The sequence below is a fragment of the Cricetulus griseus genome, assembly GCF_003668045.3.
Source record: "Cricetulus griseus strain 17A/GY chromosome 1 unlocalized genomic scaffold, alternate assembly CriGri-PICRH-1.0 chr1_0, whole genome shotgun sequence".
Classification (NCBI taxonomy): domain Eukaryota; kingdom Metazoa; phylum Chordata; class Mammalia; order Rodentia; family Cricetidae; genus Cricetulus; species Cricetulus griseus.
Window position 1 is genome coordinate 60,210,509 of NW_023276806.1, and position 8,148 is coordinate 60,218,656.

Sequence of the window (8,148 nt, forward strand, 5' to 3'; positions counted from 1 at the left end):
CTGATAGGCAGACAGGGAGATACCCTATTTAGTTCTCGTTGTGTGTTGTGCCTTCCCCACACTTCATGGAAGAGGAGACACTGTCATAGAATGTCATTCCTAGATGTATAGAAAGCAGCTTGCTGGCCTAGCAGGAGTTGTAGGGTTTTTTGTTTTGTTTTGTTTTTGTTTGTTTTTTTGATTTAACAAAATAAATTGGAATACAAATTGGCTTCACATTGATGGAAAATAAATGTATAAGGTTTGTTACTGAGAAGCACATATACTATAATCCCTGTGGCATAGCATTTGTAAGTCTAGGGCTCAGTCTCCTAGAAACACTGTACAATTGGCAGACAATATTAGTACAAGAATGGCTGCTGTATCACCGTGTGTGAGCATAAAATGAGAGAAATAGCTTAATTTTAAAAGCAATGTGTATAGGGATAGATGATAGCGCAACAGAAGAAGAAGAGACACAGAGCTACTAGACTTTTAAAAATGATTTGTGTATGTGTACATAGATGCCTATAGGGGTCAGACACTGGTGGATTTTGGATAATAGCATGATGAGCTGTTTGGCAGAAGTATTGGGAACCAAACTTGGGTCCTCTGCAAGAGCAACACACATCCTTATCCATTCAGCCATAACTCAGGTCTTCAAGTAACTTATTTCAAGTGATGGGATCAACCGAGGGCTCAGGAACATTGGGCAAGCATGGTAATGATGAGCCTTGCCTTTCCTGGTAGCATCATGGGATGGAGCAATTATGAAAGTCAGCCTGTCCTGTAGATAATGTAGTATGTATTATTATATTCACATTACAGTAGACAGAAAAACCAAAACCAAAACCAAAATATTGGCACAGAACATTTTCTCTTGTCCAAGACGGAAAAGGGTTCCCTCGGGGGAGGGGAGCCTTGCTCAGGTTACGGCGGTCTATCACGTTTTCCAGAACATTTTCTTTTAGACTAAGAGGCCACAAAGAGCAAGCAAGTAAATTGGTGAGGAAATCCCTAACCATTGTCGACTTTAACATAAAAGCCACACAACGTCCCTGGGTGGGCTCGAACCACCAACCTTTCGGTTAACAGCCGAACGCGCTAACCGATTGCGCCACAGAGACACGGCTGCAGGGTAGATTACATTCTGTTGGAGAGTGAGTTGTCTGTTAGCCAATAACGCACAGCTATTGCAAAACTCTGGGTAAGTTCCAGCTCCGTGAAAACCTGGAGTATTAGAAGTGGCGAATCCAGTTGTTCTTGTCCTTTGAAGCCTGCGCTGTGAATTCTGAACAGCAGCCGAATTGCTTTTTTTTTTTTTTTTTTTTTTTTTTTTTTTTAGGGTTTCCAAACTCCGAAGCCCCGCCCTGCGACAAATCTGCCACCCGGGTCTGCCCAGGTGGGACCTACGTGAGGCTCACACCCCCCCCCCCCCCCCCCCGAGAGCTCCAGTAGAACTTGTTGAATCGGTACTATTTTTTTTCCCCTCTCTTTTAAATAGTTCTTAGCTGAGATTGTAATGAAGTTTCGTCATTTCCCCCTTCCCTTTCCTCCCTCCAAACTTTCCCATATACCCCTCCTTGCTCTCTTTCAAATTCACGGTCTCTCTTTTCATGAATTGTTGTTACACACATATATTCATTGTATTGCGTACGTATATACATTTCTAAATACGGAAATACAACCTGCTCATTTCTGTATAATGCTACTTGTATATATGTTTTCAGGGTTGATCATTGGTCACCGGATAGCCAATTGGTACACTCTTCTCTGGGAAAGGACCCCCTACCGCCAGCATTCCTTAGCTGCCTGTAGCTTTTTGTGTAGGGTTGAGGCCCTGGGCTCTGTGTCCATTTTGGCACATCTATCTATTGTTGTACTTGTTCAGCTTGTGTTTAGGCAGTCATTTTGGTGAGACTTTATGGTGTAGCTTCTGATACCACTAACAGACACAGTCTCACAGCAAACGCCCTGATCTCTGCCTCCTCTCCTGAAAAGTTCCCTGAGCCTTAGGTGTTGGAGTGTTATAGAGGCATCCATCGGGACTCCACCATTCTGCATTTTGATTAGCTGTGTTTTTCTGTGTCTGTCGGCCTCTGTTGCAAAGAGAAGTTTCGTTGATGCGGGAAGAGGACTACACTTACCTGCAGTTGTAAGGACAGATATTTATAAAGTAATTTGGGATTATGCTGGTTTAGTAAAGTGGTGGTTGTAGGTTCTCCTCCAACATGTATGTTCTCACTAGCCCCGGAAGATGACTAGGTCTCTAGGTGTGAGTCCCTCTTAAGTCCAATTAGAAACTTGTTGAGTTCTTCTCATGTCTGTGTGCATTGCTGGTCATCATTATGGTTCATAGCTGGGTAAGACTGTTTTCTTTCCTTGGAAGCTTGTGTGTTGCCTTCTGCTGCCATGGAAACTACTCTCAGGTCACTTCCAGCTCAGAGGCTTCTGGGTCTTGTGTCTGAAGTACACAGTATCTTCATCAGTGGGGACTTCCCTTCTACCTCTGGGGGACAACCAAGGACAATAGCAATAACCTCTAATGTTTTGAGAGTCTCTGGGACAACTCTGACCGACAACTCAAAAGAGGGCTTCTCAGGACTAGTCTTGTTTTCTTGTTTTCTGTTGCTGGTGGTCTTTCTCTCTCTCTCTCTGTCTCTCTCTCCTTAGGTGGTCTTTGACTCTTGGGATCATTGTCAGCCTAGATGGGATTACACACACAGAGACACAGAGACACAGAGACACAGAGACACAGAGACACAGACACACACACACACACACACACACACACACACACACACACGAGTTTCTCTCTCTCTCTCTCTCTACCTCCCTCCCTCCCTCCCTCCTTCTTTGTGTTTTTTCGAGACAGGGTTTCTCTGTGGCTTTGGAGGCTGTCTTGGAACTAGCTCTTGTAGACCAAGCTGGCCTCGAGCTCACAGATGAGCTTTTTTTTTTTTTTTAGGTAGATAGTTAATGACATATTATTTTGTTATTTGTTATGAGCGTTCCACACACCCTTCCTGTTCTTTGGCCCTCCTCTTTCCTTCCTCCCCCTCTTGCATTTCTCCACTTCCCCTGTCAGCTCACTTGTATCCTGCTGTCCCTCTCTGTTGCTCCTCCACCCCAAACTCTGGCAATGGTCCTTTCGGTTTCCCTGGTTTCTGCAGCTACTCCAGGGTGTGCACGCCCATCTGAGGATTTGGAGCTAGGAGCCTCTGATAAGAGAGAACACGCAGCATTTGTCTGTCTGGGTCTGGGTTACCTCATTCAATATGGTCTTTTGTAGTTTCATCTACCTTTGAAGTTCATGATTCATTTTTCTTTACAGTTGAGTGGTATTCCATCATGTGTATGCACCACAATTTCTTTTTGGGTGTGTGGGGGGCGGTTTTGATACAAGGTTTCTCTGTGTAGCTTTGAAGCCTATCCTGGCCCTCAATCTGGAGACCAGGCTGGTCTCGAACTCACAGAGATCCACCTGCCTCTGCCTCCCGAGTGCTGGGATTGAAGGCGTGTGCCACCAAACGCCTGGCCACATTTTCATTTTCACTCATTGGCTGAAGGACATTTAGGTTGTTTCCATTTCCTAGCTGTTAGGAATAGGGCACTAATGAACATGGCTGAACAAGTATCTGGGGAATAGGATATCAAGTCCTTTGGATATATGTTAAGGGGAGGTATAGCTGGGTCATGTGACATGGTAGACTTTTTTTTTTTTTTTTAACTTTTTGTGAATCTCTACACTGATTTCGGAGTGCTTAGAACAGTTTGAAATCTCATCAGCCTTGAATTAAGGTTCCCTTTTCTCCACATCCTCTTCAGGATTTATTTTATTTTTTGTTTTTGTTTCTCAAGACAGGGTTTCTGTGTGGCTTTGGAACCTGTCTTGGAACCAGGCTGGCTCAGAACTCATAGAGATCTACCTGCCTCTGCTTCCAGGGTGCTGGATTAAAGGCGTGCACCATCACCGCCCGACCAGGATTTTTTTTTTTTTTATCCTTATTCTTACTTGGGTAAGATAAAAATTTTAAAGTTTCTCTAATTTTTAAGTATTATGAACATTTGTTGAGATATTTCCTAGCTGTTCTCTCCTCCTCCCTCTCTTCTCTTCTGTCAGGTGTATATCTGGCTGAGGTCCTCTCCTGTTGTGTGGGCTTCTGCTTCACCAGATTGATTATTTCTTTAGATGTAAAGAAGCGTTTCAGTTTTTGAAGCCCCACTTGCCAGTTGCTGGCCTTCATTCTTGGGCAAATAGAGTCCTGTTCAGAAAGTCCTTTCCTACACTTGTATCATGTAGGGTACCGCCTATGGTTTTCCTAGCAATATTTGTGTTTCAGGTTTCATGTTTAGGTCTTTGATTCATTTGTGAAAGGTGATAGACATAGGTCTGTAGGGGACAATGTAAGCCACACCTGCTAGAAGCTGGCTACAGTGTGCCTGACCACTTCCTGATGGGCGTGGTCAAGGTGATGTCAAGAGTGACGCTGGATAGGGTTTAAAGGGACAGACAAGGCACGTGGGGTCCCTTCTCTCTGGCCTCCCTGCCTTGCTGCCCCTGGCACGCGCTGGCTTGTGTTTGGCTGGTATTTATCTAATAAAAGATATCTTAATCTCACAGATTACAAATCTCTCTTAATATAGGTCTAATTCTATTCTTCTGCATGTGGTATGAATGACCAGGGTCGAGAAGAACATAGACACCAAAATGAAGAACAGTCAAGGACTCGGCTTATTTGGGAAGCCGAGGGCAGAGTCTGTTTTTAGCTATGTTATACTATTGTAGCTTTGATTATAAAATACATAGTGTGTAAGAAACCAATCTGTTAATATTTGCTGTTTCCTTATTAGACAAAGAGCAGCTTTTTATATGTTACTGACCCTTTTCCCAGAAGATAAATGTAAAGAACATGACGCCTGGCCAAGGAAGTACTTATTGGAGTGTGATGGCAGTATTCTGCCAAAACTCTGCAAACACCCTCTTATTTTCAAGGGTCATTGTCCTGTCAGTTCAGCAAATCTCCTTTATTTCCCCTTCTTCTTTAACTGTATCTTGTAACATAATGTTAAATACAGCTGCTCATTTCTTGATGTTGGGCTCTTTCTTTTCTTTCTTTCTTTTGTTCTTTATTTCTCTCTTTCCTTCTCTCTCTCTCTCTTTCTCTCTCTCTCTCTTTTTTGAGACAAGATTTCTGTGTGTAGCCCTGCCTGTCCTGGAACTCCCTCTGAAAACCAGGCTGGTCTCGAACATAGAGATCCACCTGTCTCTGCCTCCGGATTTCTGGGATTAAAGGTATGTACCACCCCTGCTTGGCAGTTTTTTCTCAAGACTATTAAAAACAACAAAACAAGCAAACAAGCAATATAAGTATTACAGCATAGAAGGAGCTTTCTATTTTAAGTTGATTAAATGGATTCAACTTCCCCAAGACATCAGCAATACCGTCCAATAATTTGTCACCAGATAATCCATGCAGTTGTTCTGCAAACTTGTGAGTAATATCAGATTGTAATTCCAGTATTTCCTGACTCGTATTACCATGATGTAATAAATGTTTTCTAACCTCAGCCCAAGGGAATAAGATCTCATTTCAAATGCACAGTAGTGAGTCAGATCCCAATCACATCTTAATGATATTTGTAAGATAACAATTTGGGCCAGGTGTTGGTGGCGCACACCTTTAATCCCAGCCCTCGGGAAGCAGAGGCAGGGGGATCTCTGTGAGTTCGAGGCCAGCCTGGTTTCCAGAGCGAGTGCCAGGATAGGCTCCAAAGCTACACAGAGAAACCCTGTCTCGAAAAACAAAAAACAAAACAAAACAAAACAAAACAAAACAAAAAGATAACATTTGGTCACCTAGCATAATCTCAACCAATGCTAAATCAGTGACTTCAGCATGCTGTGAGGGGCCACTGCAAACACCAGGGACAGCAGAGAAAACTCACACTCCTGGTCCTCTACATCATTCCCGATGTACCTACTCATTTAAACAATGGGCGTGTGGCAAGGGGGGAAATGAACCAGAATGAAAGAATCACTAGTAATATTTCCTCATGAAAGGATCTCCTTCTCCTCTTTTTTTGTTCCATTATTAGTAATAGATAACCATTCCATAGATATAACTTTCAAACAATGACTTTCTTGCCCAATGCAAGTAGAAAGTCCTTCCTCTCCACAGTCTTTTTCTGAGATGTTCTGTTTTGTTCTCTCTTTCTGTCCTAGAACCAAATGGCCTTTTGACTCGGGACAGAGATTTGAGGAAACTTTAAACAAGTGTGCTTGGATTGGGAGAGGGTGGACCATAACCCAACTCCTGAGCCAGCTTTTTAATAGAGCAGAACAGCAAAACCTAACATTTTCCAGTTCCAAGAGTCATCTGAATCCCAGCAAAACTAAGTCAAATGACCAGGGGGAGGGACCAGAGTGAACAGAGAACAAAGAAAGATACAGAGATCAGAGATTTTTGTGGCACTTAAAATAGCCAGCTTCATCGAGCCAATGAGAAGGACACAGACTGAGTAAGCTGCAGGATAAGGCTGGGAGATAGAACTGCAACAAAACTTATACACACAGACAAACACAAGACAAGATGACTACCGTGTCCGGGGAGTCCGGACTGGGATTTACCTCACCTGAAGCAGTACAAACGGTAGTAGTAATCAGAAAATCGATGGCCAGCTATCATGTTCTTACTCACCCAGCAGAGCACCCTGATAACCAAGGGTATCCCTAGGTGGGGAGTCACATACCTGAATGACAGCAGGGCGACCCCTGATCAGTATGAGTAAACTTATTTTCCTGATTTTTTTTCTAGTCTTAATACTAGCTTCGTCTTGCCACCATGTTCTGGAATGTAAATAAGCCTGGTTTTTAGAATGGCCCTCCTTAGGCCTTCGGATCATATGGATTAACCACTCTTCAGTAACCAGTCCTTGCAAAATTCTTTTCAAGGAAGTGGAATTCTTTCCATAAGTAACTACTGCTTGTTAAATTGAACTTTCTTGTGGGAAGTCCTCAAGTCCAACTTGAGTTATAGTTACAGAGAATTGAAACAAATTATCCCTGGATCACTGTCTACAGGCATTTTGAAAATCCTGTCTTGGTTGAGCCTCATATTACTCCCTTCCTTGATTAAAAGTCTTAGAAAACTTGGGGTTACAGGCAGTTGGTCATCAAAAGTCAGAAGCACACCACCACCTGGCTCCTCACCCATTTGAGTAGCTAGTTTAAAGTTTCCTTTTAATAATTCTTACACTGATTTTTGGAAATAACGATCTCTTCTACTAAAGAGGAATCATGAGGAATTTTTTTTCTTAACGCCCCTTCCTTCTGTTCTTCATATAGGATTAAATTACTCTGAGTTTTAACATTCTGAGTGAGTTTAGACAGAGGTCTAAGAACCGGTAAGTCATCAGCTAACTGTTAAATACCCAGATTTGTTTTGGTCTTTTATCTCAACAGCCTCTTTCTTTCCTAGCTCACAGCATAATTGGACAACCTCTCAGAATCAGTCTGTAACGGTTGGACAGCATTGGAAAGTAAAGTGCAAAGAGAGCAAACAGCAGTAGGAGTAGTCCCCTTATGAGCTCTCCAACAGGGGTTCCTTTATGTGCGTCTGTGTCTTGTAATGTAAAATAGTCCTCCCTTTTGGTTGGAACCAATAACAACGGTTCCTAACTTGTTTAAACAATCATGAAAAGGTTTCATTGCTACATGTACCCTGCTGCCCTACATACTGCTCTCCTATACACTGTTATTCAATTGACAGGAAATTTCCCACGTCTTTGCTGTTAATGCCCATAGTTTCGCCTTTCTCTGAGCAGAATATTTCCCTTTCAGCGTTGGATGTCTTTACTGAAAAATGCATGGCATTCCCTGAGCTCCATGTTTGGGCACCAGATGTGAAAGACTGGAGTCAAAGAGACAGACCATAGACACCAAAATGAGGAACAGCAAAAGAACTTATTTGGGAGGCGGAGTGCAGAGTTTGTTCCTAGTTATGTTATACTATTGTGGCTCTGATTACAAAATACGTAGCATGTAGAAACCAGTCGGCTGCTAATGTTTGCCGTTTTCTTACTGGACAAAGAGCAGCATTTTTGTTGTTGTTGCTTTGTTTTGTTTTTGTTTTATTGAGATAGGGTTTCTCTGTGGCTTTGAAAGAT

General features: G+C 42.7%; 1 non-coding gene across 1 annotated transcript; it reads right to left on the bottom strand.

Annotated features, from left to right (window-relative positions):
- Nucleotides 1-1,032: 1,032 nt before the first annotated feature.
- On the bottom strand, nt 1,033-1,106 carry Trnan-guu. The gene has a single exon. It is a non-coding gene; the product is annotated as a tRNA-Asn (tRNA).
- Between the last annotated feature and the right edge of the window lie 7,042 nt (nt 1,107-8,148).